The following is a 21,193-nucleotide window of genomic DNA, read 5'->3' as shown; positions in this document are numbered from 1 at the left end:
TGGTTCTAAAACAATCACTGCATCTGTTTGCCAATAACAAATCTTGGCCTGCAAACTTTTTTTGGATAGCACTACAGAATTAGTGGATAAAGGGAAAGTGGCAGATATAAGTAGCTAAATTTATCCGCTGGCTAACTTCACTGAGGTCTAGGGAGTGAATTCTTAGTTTAGATGGTCCAAGGACATCTACATCGAACACATCACCGGCCACCGACAGTACCAGGAGGTGTGAGCTGGTACGACATCGTGCATCAACTATGGGAAAGGGACTGAGAGACTTTTTCCATTGGACCATATGAACTGGAACCATAAACTCACTGAACATTAAATCCCACCAAATGAGGGTAAATCCATCCTCATCATCATATCCACTCATTATATTCCACACCTGAACATAGCCATTATATGAACAACATACCCCCATATCTCAATGTCTGTACTTTGACCCGTTAAACTTTTACCCCCAATCGGGGAGATTGCAGATTATGTATTCCTTACACCACCTGTTCCTAAACCAAATTTCACACCCCTTGATAATCTGTATCTTATTCCTTGATAACCAGAAACGTCTATGCTTAAACTCTGTACCGTTTTCTTTTTACTTCAACATCATCTTAATAAAATTATTAAAACTGAGATTCCACATTATGTGACTACAGCGAACTACAAGATTGAAGATATAACACAAAATTCTCCTCCCAAATACAAATTGTGGAGCTGAAATATGTGCTGTAGATCTTTCTTACATGTTCTGTACTTGTCCCAAGCACTGAACTCTTTTTGAGGGCAGATATCACTGGAATTTTCACACCTGGAAAAAGGATTCAGTTGGGACTTCAATGGAACAGTAGCTCATTTGAGACACCAGTCGAAATTCTGTGCATGCAACAAATTAAGAATATACAGCAGAGATGGAGACCCTCACTCTGGAATGTTGTCTTTACCTTGTATAAGTGACTGTAGAAGTGACAAGAAAAGGAGGTCTTGTGGCATCGTAGAGACTAACAAATTTATTTGAGTATAAGCTTTCGTGAGCTACAGCTCACTTCATTGGGTGCATTCAGTGGAAAATACAGTGGGGAGATTTATATACACAGAGAACATGAAACAATGGGTGTTACCATACACACTGTAATGAGAGTGATCAGGTAAGATGAGCTATTACCAGCAGGAGAGCGGGGAAGGGGGAAACCTTTTATAGCGATAACCAAGGTGGGCCATTTCCAACAGTTGACAAGAATGTGTGAGGAATAGTGTGTGTGTGTGTGGGTGGGTGGGTGGGTGGGTGGGGAGGGGAAATAAATAAACATGGAGAAATAGTTTTACTTTGTGTAATGACCCATCCACTCCCAGTCTTTATTCAAGCCTAAGTTAATTGTATCCAGTGTGCAGATTAATTCCAATTCAGCAGTCTCTTGTTGGAGTCTGGTTTTTGAAGTTTTTTTGTTGAAGAATTGCTACTTGTAGGTCTGTAATCGAGTGACCAAAGAGATTGAAGTGTTCTCTGACTGGTTTTTGAATGTTATCATTCTTGACGTCTGATTTGTGTCCATTTATTCTTTTACATAGAGACTGTCCAGTTTGACCAATGTACATGACAGAGGGGCATTGCTGGCACATGCTGGCATATATCACATTGGTAGATGTGGAGGTGAACGCGCCTCTGATAGTGTGGCTGATGTGATTAGGCCCTATGATGGTGTCCCCTGAATAGATATGTGGACAGAGTTGGCAATGGGCTTTGTTGCAAGGATAGGTTCCTGGATTAGTGGTTTTGTTGTGTGGTGTGGTTGCTGGTGAGTATTTGCTTCAAGTTCGGGGGGCTGGAGCCACAAGTAGTCCTTCTCTTTTTGCGGATACAGACTGACATGGCTGCTACTCTGAAACCTGTAGAAGCAACAGGAAGTAGTCGCAACTGGGAGAGAGCTCACGACCTGTTGAAGAGTAATAAACTGTAAAGGATAGACATACAAACTTGCATCGGTTTAATTAACTGTGCTTAAAACTATTTACTTAAACTAGTGCAAGTGTGTATAGACATTCTTTTTTATTTTAAAATGGCTTATTTCAATGTAGCTTAATTCAGTAAAAATCTAATTAAGATAAACTGAAATGAGAGTTTCTGTACAGTGTTTTGCACCAGTTTAACAACATCAGGTTTTATTTAAAGGGTTTATGGTATACTGGTGTCTCCTCTTTGTGTAAACAGGCCTAACGCTAGATGTATAAAATTTTTGAAAGCACCTATGTCCCATTGACTTTGACAGGTATTTAAGCTCCTACATAATTTAGGCACTTTGTGAAAATTTTACCATACGTGTATATATAGATTACGAACAGATAATCAAGTGTGACTATGATGCAATAGAATTTGAGAAATGCATAACATGAATGGATCACAATATCCTCAAAAAGAAGATTTGTTAACTCTGGATTGTTATGTTAAAAAAACAACTATGCATGTGTGCTATCAAAATCTTACATTGCATAGAGAATGATGCATTCTGGTAGCAGGAATAATCCCAGCATTATCTCATTCCTCACCTGTGTAGCACAACTAATTTAGATTAATTCATTAAACACAGATCCTACATAAAAATAGTCTTTAAGCTTGCTCATCTCAAGGTGAATCTTTTGAAATATTTGGTCCTTTTTTTCTTTTTAGAAATGTCAAAATCCATCAATTTTGTTATAACTTCAGATTCATCTAGGGCTTGACCTTTAATGCTTGCATGTCATTAATGTTTTGAATATCAAATTGCAGAGACATCTGGGAGCATAAAATAAGTGATACTAAATCAAAAGGAAGAGTTGTACACAATAAAGCACATCTCAAATTGCTAAAAGCTACTTATTTAATTATGCATGTGCCTAATGCCTTGGAAACAAATGTAACAACTTCATACCATATAAGCATCCTTTCCAAAATGGCCCTAGTAAACTCAAAGTGTGAGTCAGCATTTTCTTAAATCTAATTTCTTTAGAGGAAAGTACTCTTCACTTACCCAGAAAGTAAGAATGAAAGCACTTGTTTTAGTAAGTCAGTGATATTGGAATGGAATGCAAATGAACAACAAAACTCCAAAACACAAACCTTGCTGTTTATTCTCTTGGGCATTATTCTGTGTTTGGTGTAATGTTTTCCTAACATTTTTATGAGGTTTTCCAATTAAATATTAATATAATTTCTTCAAAGAGAGAAATTTATTATCCTAAAGAGAGAGAGAGAGAGAGACAATAGTACAGTTAGGGAGGAGAAAGGGGGAAATTGGCTAATTGTGTGTCAGTTCAAAACACTACCTCCTCATTTATTTGGCACACTTCATTTACTATATATAAAGCAAAAATATTTATATGCATGTTCCAAGCTCTAATTGCACGTGTTGAATGATGTTGCATGATGCATTAAAATCATTGTACTATAGCAATAAATTGTGTGCTTAATATGCCCAGCTCTGTTTTATTTTTAAACACTTTTAAAATGTTCTTGTTTTGGACTTCTTGCATGTTAAAGGCTCAGGCATTCATAAAAACAATTAAATTAGAGTCAAGAGCCAAGCCACATAATATGTTTTAGAATTTTTAAATTCAATTGAACTTTCACTAAATAATTTACTTAAGCAATGCAAAAGGGAAGTGATAACCATTCCTGCCTTTTGGCAAGAACTGGCATGTGGCATGCCTGATTCATCAGCACTGGACAGCAGTAACTTATATATATGGAACAGATCATAATGTTTTCCAGTTTTACTTGAGGGAATTAGAAATATTTAAGACTCTGCAGACTCCTAGATATTCTTCAAGGTTACAAGCAGATATAAAGGCATGTACTAAACCAAAGGCTGAATTCATGAGGCAGGGAGGGGAAACAAGTTAGAGAGACCCATTATTTGTAAGATTTTCATGTATTCCGTTGTGGAGAGGGAGAATTCAAGAGTCAATGTTTGCATGAATCTACACTTTGTTTTTAATACTTTTTTTTTGTTTAAAGGGGACATAGAGAAACATTATACCGGAAATGATATGAAGGAATTTAGCAGTAAGAATGTGAGCTGAATGATGGCCTTTCCCTTCCCCGCCCCCCCCATCACTCTTCAGTGTGGGCAACACTTATAACTTTCGTCCGAGTCATGCATGTAAATTGGCATATAAGTTCACTGACCCATGAACAGCACCTCCCTCCCTGCTTCCTCCTTACTGTGGGGAGGAATTTTCCACTACTGTGTATTCATTAGAGTAACATACCTATGCCCTTCAGTTGTGCTGCACCCAGTTCTAGGTCCTCTCTGAGGTTCCACCTACAAGCTCCAAGTAGTTCATGGAAGGGTGAACGGGGAGTCTTAGTACCCCTGTGTGCTTGTACAGCTTAAGTCACAATATAGCCCTGCATCAGTTTTGCTTGTTGATATTTTTATGTCAAAATTAAAATGAGGAGTATTCCTTTGTTCAGTAATATTTGTGCACCACAGCAGAAGGAGACAGAGTCTGTTTGACTCAATACATGTTTGTGTGGGCTGCCACACATCTCTGAGGTCAGCATAGTTCCCTTTCACACTCTGAAAAGAGCAAGTGTCAGGAGCAAAAGCTTTTAGAGAGATTCATCCACAAAGGCATTCTGGTAAATGGTGACAATGGCCAGATTTGTGTATTTTGCTGTTCTGTTTACAAAATAGGTAATTAATAAGGGAGTTGCTTCCTTTGTCAAGATGAAGGACAGAGAGAGAGTAGGACAACCAAGGCTGAAGATGTTAATTTCTAGCCAAACAAAAGAAGAAACCATCTGAAAAGAAATATGTAAAGGGACTAATTAAAATGGCAGGAGGACATCACTGAATGCACCATGTGGAGAGAAAAGGGGAGGAAATTATATACCAACTCCACATTAAGTGTTATCATTAAAAGGAGTATATACAATTATATCCATTACTAAAGAAAGAATGGCAACAGAAAGCATAACAGCTATTTCCCTGGCCAGTGGTTTTAATACATAGTCTTTAGCAACAACAGAACTTTCAAAACTCCTTCAGGAAACAAGCCTTTGTCAAAATACAAGGTGTGTTCCTTCTAAACAGTATAAGAAGAAGGACAAGGAGCTAGTAAGTTGGAAACAGGCAGCAGTAGTTTCAGACACAGTAGAAATGACATTCCCTTTCTCTGCCATTGCTGAAAAATATTGGAACAGCAGCCAGTCAGACCACATGTTTGGGAGCCATTCCCAGATCCAGCCTGAGGCTTGGAATGGAGACAAGATTGCTTCCAGGGATGGAGACAGGGTTCACTTGTTATTATCTCTTTAACATTATGACCTTTTGAAGCAAAGCCCATCATCATTGGGGCTAATTTTGCTACTAAGAAGAAAAAAAATGGTTGACTGGCATTGGTGACAGTGAGACAGTCATTTAAAAAATTAGGTTATAATGGATATGAGCTTCAGAAGAAGACTAGAGAGTGGACCCCATCTGCTCAACTCTGTAATGCAGCAAAGGGGAGCAGATGGGCATAAATCATGCCAAAAAAGGGGAAGTGGAGCTCTGCAGCAGTATCCCATGGTACTTACTAGACACCATAAGTTCCCACTCCCTGTGCAAAGCTTAAACTGCAGAACTGTTATACAGAAAAGAAGAGGATGTGGCTGGAAGGAGAGAATAGTCATAACAGCTGATACAAGACATGATATACTGTCTGCAGTTTGGTATCATTCACTATGGGAGTAGGTGTAGGCGTATGAATTAATGCTGACTCAGTCAACATTAACTTCTCCTACTTGCTCTGTCCCAAGAACATTTTCCACCTCCAGGAGACTCTTAGGATCATGGCAAGGAAACCAGCTAGTGCAGTTGTGAAGCACACAAAAGAATAGACACGCTGGATAATATCCTACCCTTTGAAGTCAATGCCAAAACTCCTCTTGACTCCAGTGAGAGAGAATTGGGCCCCCAGAAATCCTCACTATAAGGATGTGATATATATTACACTATCTTTCTTATATGTACCATCACCTTCATTGGACCCTGTGGTGCAAGGGAAGTAATGTGGCAAAATAGATGCTTTTAAAAAACTGCAGAGATTTTCTAAATAATTTCTCCCAATTTTTATATGGGAGAGGAACACAAGGACATATGGCAGAAAGATGCTACCTCATATCACCCTTATATGCTACATTTCCTGCTCTTTGCCATGGAGAAAGAGCTGTACTGGGCTTTTGAGTTTGGGTTTGTTTTAGCATTGGTTAAGCTTAGAGGTCACCATTTAAAAACAAAAAAAACCCTACCTTTGCAAACCCTTATTATGCACTGTTATCTGAGATACCAAAAGTGTTACCTACACTTATAATACAAGATGACAGTGGTTTCTCAAATATAATACTGTGAGACAACTGTTAGTAAATGCTGACTTTTGAGTGTTAACTTATTTTTGTTCTTCTTAATGACTTTACTTGGCAAATCTCATCTAGTGTATAAAAGTTTACAAATGGTGCATATTTATTTCAGTTGGCTAAAATATTTTTCAATGATGTCTTTCCTCAAGAAATTAGCTTTCTTTGAAATTAACACTTTTCTTGGAAAAGGTTTTGATAGTTTTCATTTTTTGAAAAAAACTGAAATAAACAAAAAGAAAAAGCTTCAAACTTTTCCTCTCTTTATTTAATTTCCCTACCTGTTTTTGCCCTAGAAAAGGTGTAAGTTTGAAAATGTTAAAAGACATTTTTTCTTCCATTCTTTCTCACTCCTTAATTGACAGAAAGTAACATAAAATAACTGTTGACTATTTTTTTCCTCTACCCCCCCCTACAAAAAAAAGTGAAAGAGGATTTTTTCCCCAACTTTGTCTTGTTTTTTAATCCCCCAACTCTTCCTCCCTGCACACCAGGAAAAAAAGGGGATGTTATGTATTGATTGTGTATTATTACTTAAAAATTCCCATTGATAAATTAACACTCTGAGGTTTGGAAGGTTCTAGCTCGAGATGAGGCCCAGTGTTATTAGAATTACTGTTAAGTTGGGAACCTCAACATTCACAGGCACAACACTCTTCACGCTTAGGAAAAAGCTTCTGAATTTGCAATGGTTTTATTAGCACAGCTAGCAAAATTAAACACTCCAACCCATCGAGGTAGATAGAGATATCACAGAATGAACATCTAAGTAGCCATATGCTCACACCATCCCTTGAAGAAAAACCCAAAGTCCTCCTTATATCCTCACCATTTCCAGGATGACAACCACTGGTGAGCATGACATCTCCCAAGACACATAGGCCAGGGTACAGCTTTTATTATGTGTTACCGTTTTGCTTAATGCATATTCAGTAGGGGTTTCAGCCCCTTGTCCCTATTTGAACTTCCACACACTACTAATATTGGAGTACCCTTATTCTATATGTTACTCAACCTTTTACTTCAAGTTTCTTAGCATATAGGTCAGTAATATGTATATTCCAATGGAGTGCAAGTTTGTTGGCTCCTACAGTATTACAGTTAATGCAAACTCAAATTTTTTCCCTAATATTTACACTAAACTATTAATTCTACAACTGCATAGTGTATTTTTTTGGGAGGGGGAAGAGGTGTTGGAAGCTACATAATACACAAAGGTTTTCAGCATTTCTGCCTGATCTAGTCTCTCACTTTATGCAATGGATAACTAATAGGTTCCTTTGAAAAGTACTTTAATGTTATGGTTGGTAGTGCAGCATGTCAGAGGACTAAATTACCTACTGATTGCTAAAAGAAGCAGTGCTCCAGCGTGGAGGATGAGGTATCCCTTGTGACTGACTTTAGAATCCTAATGATGTAATGTTTTGTTTCTACTACTCCCAAGATATTTGGTATGTTTTTTCTTAGTTTAAATCTGTAAGATTCAGAATGTTATTTTTCAATCCACCGAATACATATTTATTCATGCAAGAATATTAAAAAAAATAATCAAATCTTATGTCCTTCTCTGGAGTTTTTTCTCTCTGGTTTGATGAGTTACAGAGTTTTACAATGGAAACACTCAATATAACCTTATACCATGGGCTACAGAGATTATAAGTGAGATCAATACATGCAGCATCCTATAGGCATTTCATCAAGTCTAAACACATTCTTATCAATTTAACATCTATTCTAACAATGTTAACACAGAGATAAGCCAGACTGATCTCCAGCTATGTATTTCTCAGTATTCAGCGCTGCCTCAAGCATTGGCATGAGTTGGCATCAGGTCTGCCAGCATCACAGTCCCCTCCTTTCCCCTTTTGCCTGTGTATGTATTTTTCTTTTTTGATTGTTATCCCACCCTAACATGCTAAGTCTATGTAATATGCAAAAAGAAAAGGAATACTTGTGGCACCTTAGAGACTAACAAATTTATTAGAGCATAAGCTTTCGTGAGCTACAGCTCACTTCATCGGATGCATTAATATGAGCTGTAGCTCATGAAAGCTTATGCTCTAATAAATTTGTTAGTCTCTAAGGTGCCACAAGTACTCCTTTTCTTTTTGCGAATACAGACTAACACGGCTGCTACTCTGAAACCTGTCATTATGTAATATGGTTTGACTTTGGATTATCTGGTCTTGCAGCTTTGACAAGTGTAAAGTTGTGTAATTGCATAATTTTATTGGAAATCCTGTGAAATGTGCAGCATTTGGTAACATTTATAACCTGCAAGTTAATTAACTTTTGTATTTTTTGTTTGTGAAAATTTAATCACAAAAAATAGTCTCTTCAGGAAATGTTTTTAACATGTAGAGACAATACAGAACTTTTTCCTTCTTTGTGCTATGTAGTATAATTATGATTATATACATAGGAATTTTAAATCCTCATATTAGACATATCTAATTTTTGAGATCTCATTTAGGAGCAAATTTATTTATAAATATGAACTGTTTAATTAGAAATAAATAAAGGCTGATCTATAGGATGAGTCCAAGCTAACAGCACATCATTTGTACATGAGGGAGGAATTGTTTCATAGTTGGATGGAATGATCTTAAAGATACATTCCATCTCTAAATTTTCTGAGTTGGTGATGTGATATTCAAAGATTAAATCTATTCACATTTATTAACACTTTCTTTGGTTGAAATTATTAAGAGGAAAAATTGTTAGACTTTCAATTATTTTTAAAATGTTTTCCCTTTTTTAAAAAAGTAACATTAATGTGAGTGAGCTATTTTTTTTAAAAAAAAGAGAAACAATAATATAATGCTTATGTGTTGCAACCATTTGAAGAAACACACACTGATGTTATGAAATTCATATATTTGCCAGAAGTGACTCCACCATTAAACAATGCAAAACAATGAGCAAAATGTTAAACTACAGTATATAATCAAATTGGTCTGATCCAAAGTCCACAGAAGTCCCTGGAACGGCTCTAGCTGCCTTCGATGGGTTTAAGATGAGTCATTATGGTTTCATAATTACATAGAGGTTAAAGCCAGAACCACTAGATCATCTAGTCTGACCTCCTGTATAGCACAGGCCATTAAATCTCACCCCAGTAACCCCAATATAGAGCCCAATAACTTGAGTTACACTAATGCACTTTAGTCCTTGGGAGCCTAAATTGTGTGCCACAGGCACAGAACTTGAGAGACTAAGGTGCTACCAAAGTACTTTTGACTTAAATGGAATTATGCTGATTAACAGTAGCTGAGGATCTGGTCCTAACCTTTTGGAAAGAGTAATAACTCCTGAGGGCTGGGAAAAAGCAATTAGGTGTTCCCCTTACTATAACTGCTAGGCTTGCTGTGTCTGCCAGCCATAATTTTGTTTTTGTTTATTTGTTTGCATTTCAAAAGATAAAATATAAAACTGAATTCCCACAATATCCAGACTTGTACTATGAGGGTTTTTTTTTTAATTCATGACTGTTTCTTGCATTTTAAAAATAAATATTGCTTGAATTGCAAATTGCTTAAATATCTGCTTCTCCCCTCTTCCATGCATCCTAGTTGGTTATAACACTACTGCAGACCTCTCTAATACTCCCTTCTTTGATATTCTTCATTTATATCTTCTTATGCTCATTCTACTTTCTATCTTCTTTCTTTCATTATCTTCAGGGCATTACAGTATGTCCTTTTCTCTGCATGATTCATTATGAAAACACCACAACAGTGTTTGCATGGTTACTATAGTAATAATAACAGAGAACTTTCTCTCTCTCTCTCTCTTTCCCCAAATTGTGGAAGCATAAAGACCTTGCTGGATCAGCCTTCTGAACAGTGACAGCAATGGGTGCATACACTACCACATGCATACCTATATGGAACACTAAATAAAACTATATGGCCAATGTATTGTGATGTCTGACAATTTAAGGTAAGCAAAGGAATGGCTAGAAAGACAAATTTTGCTTGATTAACAATTAACTGGTGATGTCAATGTTCTAAACATATATATGAATAAAGGAATGTAAAGAAATTCACCTTCTTTTGAAACTAAAAGGTGTATTAATGCACTTCACTCTTTGGGGAATAAAAATATTTAATTAGAAAATTTTTTTAGGGAGAAACCAATGGGCAGCTACAATCATTAATCAGTGTTTTTGCTGCTAGTCTTCTGTTTGTTGTGAAGTCAATGTTTTACACTTTGGCTGCCTCAAGGTCTTCATATACTTCAGGGCCTCATTGAACTAGCAGTACACTGGTATAGAAAAATAACCCATTTGGGCTTTTGCCATGAAAAATGTGAAGTCAGTCTTTGAACATTGACTAAAATCCAATTAGTTTGGTGGCAAATGAGGCATGAAACATACTGTCAAAAATATAGAGCCCAAAATATAGTGGCACTAAATATTTTATCTTCATGGGAATGTGCCACAAAAGGATTGAACTTGAAATCAACTAGTCACTTAGGCTGGTAGCATCATTCATCAAGGGCACAGTCTTTGTTGCAAAATTTGTCCATGTTGGCAGCCTTAATGAAGTTCCATAATTTCTCTCAACTTCAGAAAACTATTATTTCAGCTGTCTGAAGGCATAAATCCCCAACCGACACTTCAACTCTAGCTTTGATCAAGGTCTAGGCTATTGACTTTATGGTAAAAACATCAGGGTAATCCTTCATGTTTTCCTCATTACCATCTAAATGTTAGATGTGTAATGTTTGTTTTCTGTTTGCTGTGACCTGTGTGTTCTGAGGAATGTATGATTTCTACTGTTGATTTGAAAGGGCAGTCTTATTATTCAAAGCTTCACTTACATTCTACCTGAACTCCATTATAGAATGTAATTATGTTACAAGAAGAACCTGATTGAACAACCTCTCTGGACAACCTCCCTTTCACTGCTTATCTCAGGGGTTGCCAACCTGTGGCTCCGAAGCCACATGCAGCTCTTCAGAAGTTAATATGCGGCTCCTTGTATAGCCACCAACTCCAGGGCTGGAGTTACAGGCACCAACTTTCCAATGTGCCAGGGGGTTCTCACTTCTCAACGCCTGGCTCTGCCACAGGCCCTGCCCCCACTCCACCCCTTCCCACGCCTGAGTCTGCCATGCCCTCGCTCCTCCTCCTCCCCTCCCATCCCCTCTTCCCCAGAGCCTCCTGCATGCCACGAAACAGCTGATCAGGAGGTGTGGGGAGGCAGGGGGAGATGCTGATTGGTGGGGCTGCCAGTGGGTGGGAGGCGCTGGGAGTGGGGGTGGAGTGGGGGGGGGAAGCTGATGTGGGCTGCTGACATATTACTGTGGCTCTTTGGCAATGTACATTGGTAAATTCTGGCTCCTTCTCAGGCTCAAGTTGGCCACCCCTGGCTTATCTGAATGATCAGAACCTGTGGATCTTTGAAACATTAAGTTTCCCAAATTATATATGTCAAGGAAACCAAATGACCTGCTGATCATTATAAGCAAAGGGTAAACACACCAAACCCATGAACAAAATGCTTTGGAAAGTAACATTTGGTCCGCTGAGCTGACTGCTCACTTCAACTGGTGACTAGTAAGGTGGAGTTCCACTGTAGATGATAAGGCGGTGGGGGAGGTGGGGGAACCATATGAGTGGTTTAGGACTCAAAACATGGCTAATCAAAAAGGATTGAAAAGAAGTAGCAAACACAGAACCTGCTGCTGTCCTGAAGCTACAGTAGTGACTGATCAGCTCCACTGCTAATCTGCTGGGGGTGATTCTTTCCCCTTCCCCTGCCCCCCAAACTGTTCTAGTGTACAGCCTATATAATCAGATTAAGTCAAATTCACACTTTTACAAAGGGCAAGTACAGGGCCCTATCATAAGGTCTTACATGGAACTTGGGTACATGAGGCTGGGCCTTGTACTATCTCTTCTTTACAGGGGCGAATTTTGACCACTTTGCACAGATAAGAGGATTTGTCCTTAACTCTTATGTTCTGACTCATTCAGTAAAGCCAATTTTAACTCTGTTATGGTAGAAGAGAGGTTCTCACAAAGAACAGAGCAGGATAACTGTAAGCCCACTCCCCTCTCCATGATCTTGCTTGTATGAATAAACAACTAATGACTCCCCATGTCCCTCCCCCGACTCCACCCCTCATCCAGTGCTGTACTGGAACTTACATTGGTCTCTAGAACTTACTTTGAGAGAGAAAAATGAGGTTTCTGCTTTCACATATACTGTATATTAACATGATCTCACTAGTAAGACAGCAAGTTAACTGAAAAAAGAAAAGGAGGACTTGTGGCACCTTAGAGACTAACAAATTTATTTGAGCATAAGCTTTGGTGAGCTACCAAAGCTTATGCTCAAATAAATTTGTTAGTCTCTAAGGTGCCACAAGTCCTCCTTTTCTTTTTGCGGATACAGACTAACACGGTTGCTACTCTGAAACAAGTTAATTGAGGCTTTCTATGCAAACACTTTAAATTGCTGAAGAATGGAAAGTCTTGTTTTCTAGTCTTAGTCGATCAGAATAGGGCTCAATATTCTTCCACATCCATTCTCAGTAAGGCCAAATGTTTCAACTTAATGTGCTCTTAGCATATGTGATGCATAAAGTGCCAATAATGAGATAAGGTTGAGTTTATATCCATATTCAGCTGAAAAGCTAATGATTTTTATGCTTGAAGTCTGCCTAATACCATGATAAATGCCTGATCATATTTTACCAACATATCCTAGTATGTATGTAGATACCAGTTCAATGTTAATTCTTTAAGTGTTTCAGAAGGTCTGTGACACTGAATTCCATCCATACTAAGATACAGCTGAAAAATGTCACAGCTTTTTATTTGAGGGGGTTATAGAAAGAAAGTAACTGAAATATATACAATACATATAACTGAAGGAGAAAGACAAAATTCTGGATATCGTGGACTGTCATATGCCATTCCCTTTGCAGCGGAATAATATGTGATCTTCCATTTCAGGGTCTGAGCTTACTTTTCATGTGAATGCTCCACTGAAGATTGAGGTGCAGTTCTTCAGATGTGTTAGTACTCACACGACTGCATACCTATAGTAACTGCATAGATGGAATTGGAACCATGAAGTTCTGAACACTATATTTTAAAGCATTCTGAGACCGATTTCTCAGTGCCCCACAGCTGTTACGTTTCCCTACACATTCACTGCTTTTTTGGTGAACAAATCCTTGTTTCATAAAGTGAGTATTGAAAGTGTAGCTTTTTGGGCTTGGGCTGGAGCCTGGGCTCTGAGACCCTGGAGCGGGGAGAGTCCCGGAGCTCATGCTCCAGCCTGAGACCAATTGTTTACACCTCAATTAAACAGTCCCAGAGCCTGAGCCCTACGAGGTTGTGTCAGGTGACATGGGCCAGCCATGTGTGTGTTTAATTGCAGCATAGACATACCCTTAGATCAGCTGTAAATTATGTGAAGAGCTTTTCTGGTCTCCTGGCTGACCTGGGAATGGGGAAACAGAGAGGTGGCTTAGATCCATCATTTCCCCTTGCTTTTCTCAGCCATCCTAAGTTTACAGTTAATGCAGCTGAGCATCTGGCACATAACTTTTTCCCTCAGGAAATGTTTACTCAAGACCGATACTTTTCAATAAATAAACTGTTTATTTTTTTTGCTGCTGGGTAAATATATCTGTGCATTTTCACAGCTTGCTTCTGTAAGCTTCTCAGTACCTCCCGGGAAGCACCCTGAATTAACAGAATTAGCCGCTGAATGAAAAAAGAGTAGCTTTGCTTTCCCTTGTTTTACTTAACCATGGTGTTGTGAGTGAAGTCAATACAAGGCCAATCCTTGAAGTCCTTACTTGCTCCAAATGCCCATTGATTTCTGATCTTAAAATCACAGCTTGTAATTCTCCTAACACTGTAAGGAATAATTGACTAGTTCTTTACTGAGAATTTACTAGTTTATGATATCTGTCCAGACTTAGTAATTTTATCAGTTGAAATCAATGGGCATTTTGATTAAGCATTTTGGCTTATTATGTGTATAACATTTATGTTCATATCTATTTGTAGTATTAGCTTTTTTTCCCTTTTTGCATGAGCTCTGGTCCAGTCTCCTCCTTGTCCCTAATCTATGTGTCCATTCTAGTGGTTTGACAGTTTTATAGACTTGGCTCAATATGATCAATTTTTGCTTTTGCTCCTACATGTCTCCATCTTGTTTTGCCATAACAAGGAATGAGATTTCCTCAAAAGTGAGTACACTTCAAAATCAGCACAAATAGCAAAACTTGTCAATTCCCAATAAAGAAATACCTAATTGCTCATCACGGTGCTAGGGGAATTAACAGCTATGATTGTTTTCCCTCTTGAGGAAGGTTCCTAGAAATCATTTAACACTTTTGTTACAGTGAAATATTCCAAAGGATTCTGGAAATGTTTATTATATTATGAAAGTACAGTTTAACAGCTCAAATATTCAAAAGTGCACTTTCTTATTTGCCTGTACACACTCTTTGAAATGCTGAAATTCACTTGCATCCTGACTTCACAAAGGTGTATCAACATCTCAGTCATACATACTTGATTTTATGTATTTTCAGGATTTTATATAGTTTCTGTTCTCTGTTTGCCATGTTTTCTGCACTGTTTGGTGGTTAAATCACTGGACTGAACCTATAAGATCTGTGTTCAACTTGTATTTCTGTTGCAGCCTGCATATATGGTCTGGAGTGAGTCATTTAATCTCTCTGTTCTTCATCTGTAAAAATGGGGATACGGAGTCTTTTCTCATATGCTCTGTTTGTCTTGTCTATTCAAGGCTAAATTTCTGGCTTTGTCACAGAGGAGCAGGCCAGGTACCATGTTCTAATTCAGTCACATTGTGGTTCCTGGTAACTGCCTTTCTCTAGGAATAGGTAATGTACATCATCCCCTTACCTGGCACAGATTCCATCTCCAACAGTGACTCAGCTGGAGCAGGCTTCACCCACTCCACACCCCTGTACACCCACAGAAGTTGCTCTCCCCACCACACTGCTATCTATTATATGACTAACTCATGCAGTTGAATAAGGAGACACATTGGTGAGTAACAATCTTAGATTATTATTATGCCTATGTCCAGCCTAAAAGGCCCTGAGGCCTCTATGCACTACTTTAATACAAATTATAACTAAAGATAACTTTTGCTGCTTTGTTGGTAATAAAGTTTTTGAGGTGAGATGCTCAAACAGGCCCTACCAGCAGCCTGTGTAATGGCAGATGCAATTTTACAGCCATAAGATTTTGTGTTAAGATTAGTAATTTGGCATTTCACTATCTGACGTGTTTGTGTGATAAAATGGATTAAAAAAAACCCTATGCATTTTAAAATTTGTGTGCACAAAATTGCTGCATGTATTATGTTGGAGTATCTTTCTAGAAAAGTGGACTTCCTTCTCTAGACACAGAATAATGCTCTTGATCCCCCTTGATTCAATCCACAAAAGTACCAATATAAAAACTCATAAGTCCATTTGCTGCAGCTGCAAAAGTAAAAGCTCTTTTTCTGACATTTGCAGTAGTTGTTTTCCTCGTGTTCTCTCTTACCATCATAATTCTTTATTTATTTTAAGCAGGCATCAGTCAACAAGTTTTGCATACATTTATCCTTTCCTGTCTTCTCTTCCTTTACACTTTTTCAGACAGGTGAGGGGAGGGAAGGAAGTGATTTCAATGCTTGAGCAAATAGTGCAATAATCTGAACTGTAGTCAATTAGTTTAGAATTTCTGATTAACTGTACAGGGTAAAATAATTTTGTGACACAAATTATTTGGTGCAGGTCATAGATCAAGCCTTGACAAACACTAGTATCTCATTCAGACCTTTTTAAATTTTCAATGTATGCCAAATGTGCTCACTTTTTAAATGGATATAATTTACAGCCAGGCTCTATATGTTCCAGACTAAGGCTTTATGAAGACAAAACATTTTCCTCTTTTAAGTAATCTAAAATAACAACCTAGGACCATGATTATATTATACTAAATGATAAGGAAAATATTTGCAAAACAGTGTAAGTGTTAGAGAAAGAGAGAAAAACTTCTTCTGAGTCTTTTTAAATTTACTATCATCTTTGGCTGATGAACATAGTAAAAAGGTTGTTGCATAAATCACTGTGTGACCCCAATGCAGTTTCATTAATATCCCTATATCCAATAGATCTCGTTCTATAATTCCCATGGAAGAAGTGGGGCATTTCAGATAAATTAAATGAAAAGAACAGATGTAGATTAAGAGTGATGTAAATTTCAAGCCTGCACTTTTAATTTCACTAAATATTATTTTCCATCTTCATGAAAACATTACATCGAAATATTGGAACTTCAATTTCTCTACCATTTCATTTAATAAAACCTTTGTCTCATCTGAGTTCTTGAAGAGATGTTAGCCTTAAATCATATTGACTTCACCCTGTCCAATTTACATATGCTAAAGAAATAAAAGTCTTTTCAAGAGTAGCTATGGGGCTTCAGAAGCCTCAAAGGAGTATTAAGACCTTGAATTTAATGTGAGCTGCCTCCAACACAAAACACAAATCCTCCCAGCAGAATACTAATGTTTTTGTGTACAGTTACATTTTCCATGCAAGTTCCTAAAGTAAATTAACAGTGTGTGTGTGTGTGTGTATAGATAGATAGATAGATAGATAGATGATATGAAACTAAACTTTGTTCTGGTAATTCTAGGTTAGAACTATGCTATCTCAAAAGAAATGTGTTCTATAAGTCAGTACTACAAAGGAAATGTTATATGGTAGACAGAACAGTATGATTGAATACATGATAGATTAAAGTGGGAATTCATAGATTCTCCATTGTGTTGCTAAGGCCTGTATACCCACAGAATTGTATTTGGTGTTACTCAGAATCACTGTAGATGTACATGTAAAATGCTTTGTCTTAGATCTATATAAACAAAAATGTTTCCTTGCTAGATTTACTTTCCTGCACTTGAGTGAACATTTTTATATTTATTTTATTTCTTTAAAATCTAAATCTGTTTTAAAAGATCAACGGCCTTCATTGGATGTGATAACAAAGAGAGAAAATGTTTTCTTAATATGACCTCAATCCTGTCTTTATAATGGATTTCTCATTATAATAATTATAACCCATTAAAATGTCAGAGCAGATTTAAAAGATAGCTAAAAAGACATGTCTCTTTCAGCAAACTTGCAGGCAGAAACCTTGATGTTAATTTACTTGGCATCATTGAGGGAAATGGAGAACTACAGTACATGAAATGAGAATTCTTGTGTGGCACAAAATGGGAGCAGATTGACTATATATATATATATATATATATATATATATATATATATATATATATAGTATTAATTTAACACTTAAATAATTGGTCAGTCATAAATAATTAGAGAACATTTCAGTTACACACAAGGTTTGCTTCGAGTGGAGAACTGGGAGAAAAATTCAGAGTGATAATCAGATATTACAAATTCAGCCCTGCTTTCAGTTCATGATTTCATTGGATTCTTTGGTTATTATTAATTTGTTTGGGTCAGATTGTGAATCCGTTACTTGGTGAGCAGTTTCTTATATGACTGGTCCTACTTCCCGCAGTGGGGCAATTTATATGATTAATTGCTTAGTGTGAGAAAGGTTCCCAATCTGGTCCTTGGTTATTAAATATTGTTTGAGTTTTATGGGCCAGGTTCTCACCTTTCCTCACACTGAGTAGCACCTTACTTCATAAATGATCCGAGTTACTTCAGGGCAGTAAGGAGCTGTTCATTCTAAAAGTGTCCAAATCTGACCATCTATCAAAAATATACTTCATTCTTTGGGTTGGGCATGAACACTTTGACAGAGTAGTCAGCTGTTCGCTATGTGTATCCATTACGTATTGAGTTCAGTTTCCTGGTTCAGGAAGGTGTTTAAGCACATGCCTAACTTTAAGCAATTAGTTGTCTCATTAGCTGAAATGGAATTAATGGTGCTATTCACATGTTTAAAGTTAGTCACATGCTTAAGTGCCATGCTTCATTAGGGCGTTAGTCACCTAAGTGACATCTTTAAAATTAGGCCTTTAATTTCCTTGCCTCATTTTCCCCATCCATGAAACTGGGACAATAATGCCTACTTACCTTCGTCACATGGATATTCTAAGGATTAATTAGTTTCTATTTTTAAATACTTTGGAGATAAAGTGCTATTTAAGTGCTAACCAAAATCAAAGAGTAATAACCAGAAAATATAATTATTTGCAGATTTAAGGCTTTAATATAACTTAGTTTTGGCAGAGCATGAGTTGGGTATTCTTCAAATTAAAAGTATTTGTGTATATTTTTACATTGGGTCTGCTGAGGGCAATAACTCAGGAACACTAGAAAGCAAGTTCATTTTTCTGATAGCATAATTCTGGATTTTATATGTTAGAAAACCTCATTTTGAACCAAGGCCTGGAGTTTTCACAAAATACCCCATGCGTCTCAGTGTAAACACCACAAAAGTACACTAATAGAAAGTAACTTCAGTTTTTAAAACCACACACACAAGCTGACTTGTCTGATTTATCTGTAATGGATCAGACCTTGTACTTCTTGCTCCGTCAAAACTGCCATTGACTTTAAAGTGAATTGGCCATTTGCTATTTAACATTTTCATCAGTGACCTGAAAGAAAACATAAAATTATTACTAATAAAGTTTTCAGATGACACAAGGATTGGGGGAGTGGTAAATATTGGAGAGGACAGGGCACTGATACAAAACAATCTGGATCACGTGGTAAATTGGGTGCAAGCAAATGGCAAAATATGAAGTTATACACCTTGGAGCAAAGAATGCAGGCCCTACTTACAGAATGGAGAAATCTATCCTGGGAAGCAATGACTCTGAAAAAGAGTTGGGCAATCATGGTGGATAATCAACTGGATGCTTAGTGTGCCATTGTGGCCAAAAGGGCTAATGCAGTCCTTGGATGTATAAACAGGGTTCTCTCAAATAAGAATAGGGAAGGTATATTATCTCAGTATTTGGCACTGGTATGGCCACTACACTGTGTCAAGAGTTCAAAAAGTAATTTTGATAAATTGGAGAGGGGTCAGAGAATAGATTAAGAAACTCAATCTATTTATTTTAACAAAGAGAAGGTTAAGGGGTGACACGATTACAGTCTGTAAATACCTACATGGTGAAAATATATTTAATAATGGTCTCTTCAGTCTAGCATACAGAGGTACAATAGTTGGAAATTCAGGCTGGAAATAAGGTATAATTTTGTAACAGTGTGAGTAATTAACCACTGAGACACTTTCTCAAAGGTTTATGGTAAATTCTTGCTCAGTAGCAATTTTTATATCAAGATTCTATGTTTTTTTTTTAAATGCTCTAGCTGAAACAGGAATTAATTCAGGAAAGTCCTATGACATGTGTTATACAGGAGGCCAGACTGGATGATTTTATGGTCTTTTCTGGCTTTGTAATCTGTGAATTTGCCTGAGTGAATGGCATGGGTTCAGCTAAGATGGGCCCACATTGTAAAGACATCCGAAATGAGGCATATTGTACCCAGTTATTGCAGGAGCAGATGTTATGTCTGTAAAGGTACTTTACATTCTTTGCTATATCTTTAGAAAAGTTGTATCTTGCATTCACCCCAAAATGGGCCTCTTGATATTTGCTACTGTGCAGATTTTTGAACACCCTCTATGTGTCCTGCACAGACACATCCTCTCTGAGATGCTCACCTAATTTTGCAATGCTAACAGTCTCCTTAGGCCTACAGAGTGCTGGCTGCAGCATTATAGCTGCTCCCTGAGAGGGAGCTCTAGGGAGAAAGAGACTCCTTTGTGACCTTCCACCTCATGCCTGTAGCCTGGAGCACCCCAATTCCATCCTCTATAAGCACTCCAGGCTCAGCCCTAATTATTGCAGGTTAGCTGGGTAGTACATTCTTCTTGTATATATTATTGATACAGCATATCTTTTAGAGTAGCAGCCGTGTTTGTCTGTATTAGCAAAAAGAAAAGGAGTACTTGTGGCACCTTAGAGACTAACAAATTTATTAGAGCATAAGCTTTCGTGGGCTACAGCTCACTTCATCGGATGCATTTGGTGGAAAATACAGAGGGGAGATTGATATACACACACAGAGAACATGAAACAATGGGTTTTATCATACACACTGTAAGGAGAGTGATCACTTAAGATAAGCCATCACCAGCAGCAGGGCGGGGAAAGGAGGAAAACCTTTCATGGTGACAAGCAAGGTAGGCTATTTCCAGCAGTTAACAAGAACATCTGAGGAACAGTGGGGGGTGGGGTGGGGGGGGAGAAATAACATGGGGAAATAGTAATGACTCATCCATTCCCAGTTTCTATTCAAGCCTAAGTTAATTGTATCCAGTTTGCAAATTAATTTCAATTCAGCAGTCTCTCGTTGGAGTCTGTTTTTGAAGGTTTTTTGTCGAAGGATAGCCACTCTTAGGTCTGTAATCGAGTGACCGGAGAGATTGAAGTGTTCTCCAACTGGTTTTTGAATGTTATAATTCTTGACGTCTGATTTGTGTCCATTCATTCTTTTACGTAGAGACTGTCCAATTTGACCAATGTACATGGCAGAGAGGCATTGCTGGCACATGATGGCATATATCACATTGGTAGATGCGCAGGTGAACGAGCCTCTGATAGTGTGGCTGATGTGATTAGGCCCTATGATGGTGTCCCCTGAATAGATATGTGGACAGAGTTGGCAATGGGCTTTGTTGCAAGGATAGGTTCCTGGGTTAGTGGTTCTGTTGTGTGGTGTGTGGTTGCTGGTGAGTATTTGCTTCAGATTGGGGGGCTGTCT

The 21,193-nt window shown here is 37.7% G+C and overlaps 1 long non-coding RNA gene across 1 annotated transcript; it reads right to left on the bottom strand.

Annotated features, from left to right (window-relative positions):
* Positions 1 to 419: 419 nt before the first annotated feature.
* On the bottom strand, positions 420 to 13,121 carry LOC122456227. The gene is made up of 3 exons (XR_006274985.1): positions 13,111 to 13,121; positions 5,280 to 5,289; positions 420 to 632 (listed from the first exon to the last, which is right to left on the bottom strand). It is a non-coding gene; the product is annotated as an uncharacterized LOC122456227 (long non-coding RNA).
* Positions 13,122 to 21,193: the final 8,072 nt, after the last annotated feature.

The sequence above is a fragment of the Dermochelys coriacea genome, chromosome 12 (genome assembly GCF_009764565.3).
Source record: "Dermochelys coriacea isolate rDerCor1 chromosome 12, rDerCor1.pri.v4, whole genome shotgun sequence".
NCBI lineage: Eukaryota > Metazoa > Chordata > Testudines > Dermochelyidae > Dermochelys > Dermochelys coriacea.
The sequence above is the reverse complement of the archived record's forward strand: the minus strand, read 5'-3'. Positions and strand labels throughout refer to the sequence as shown.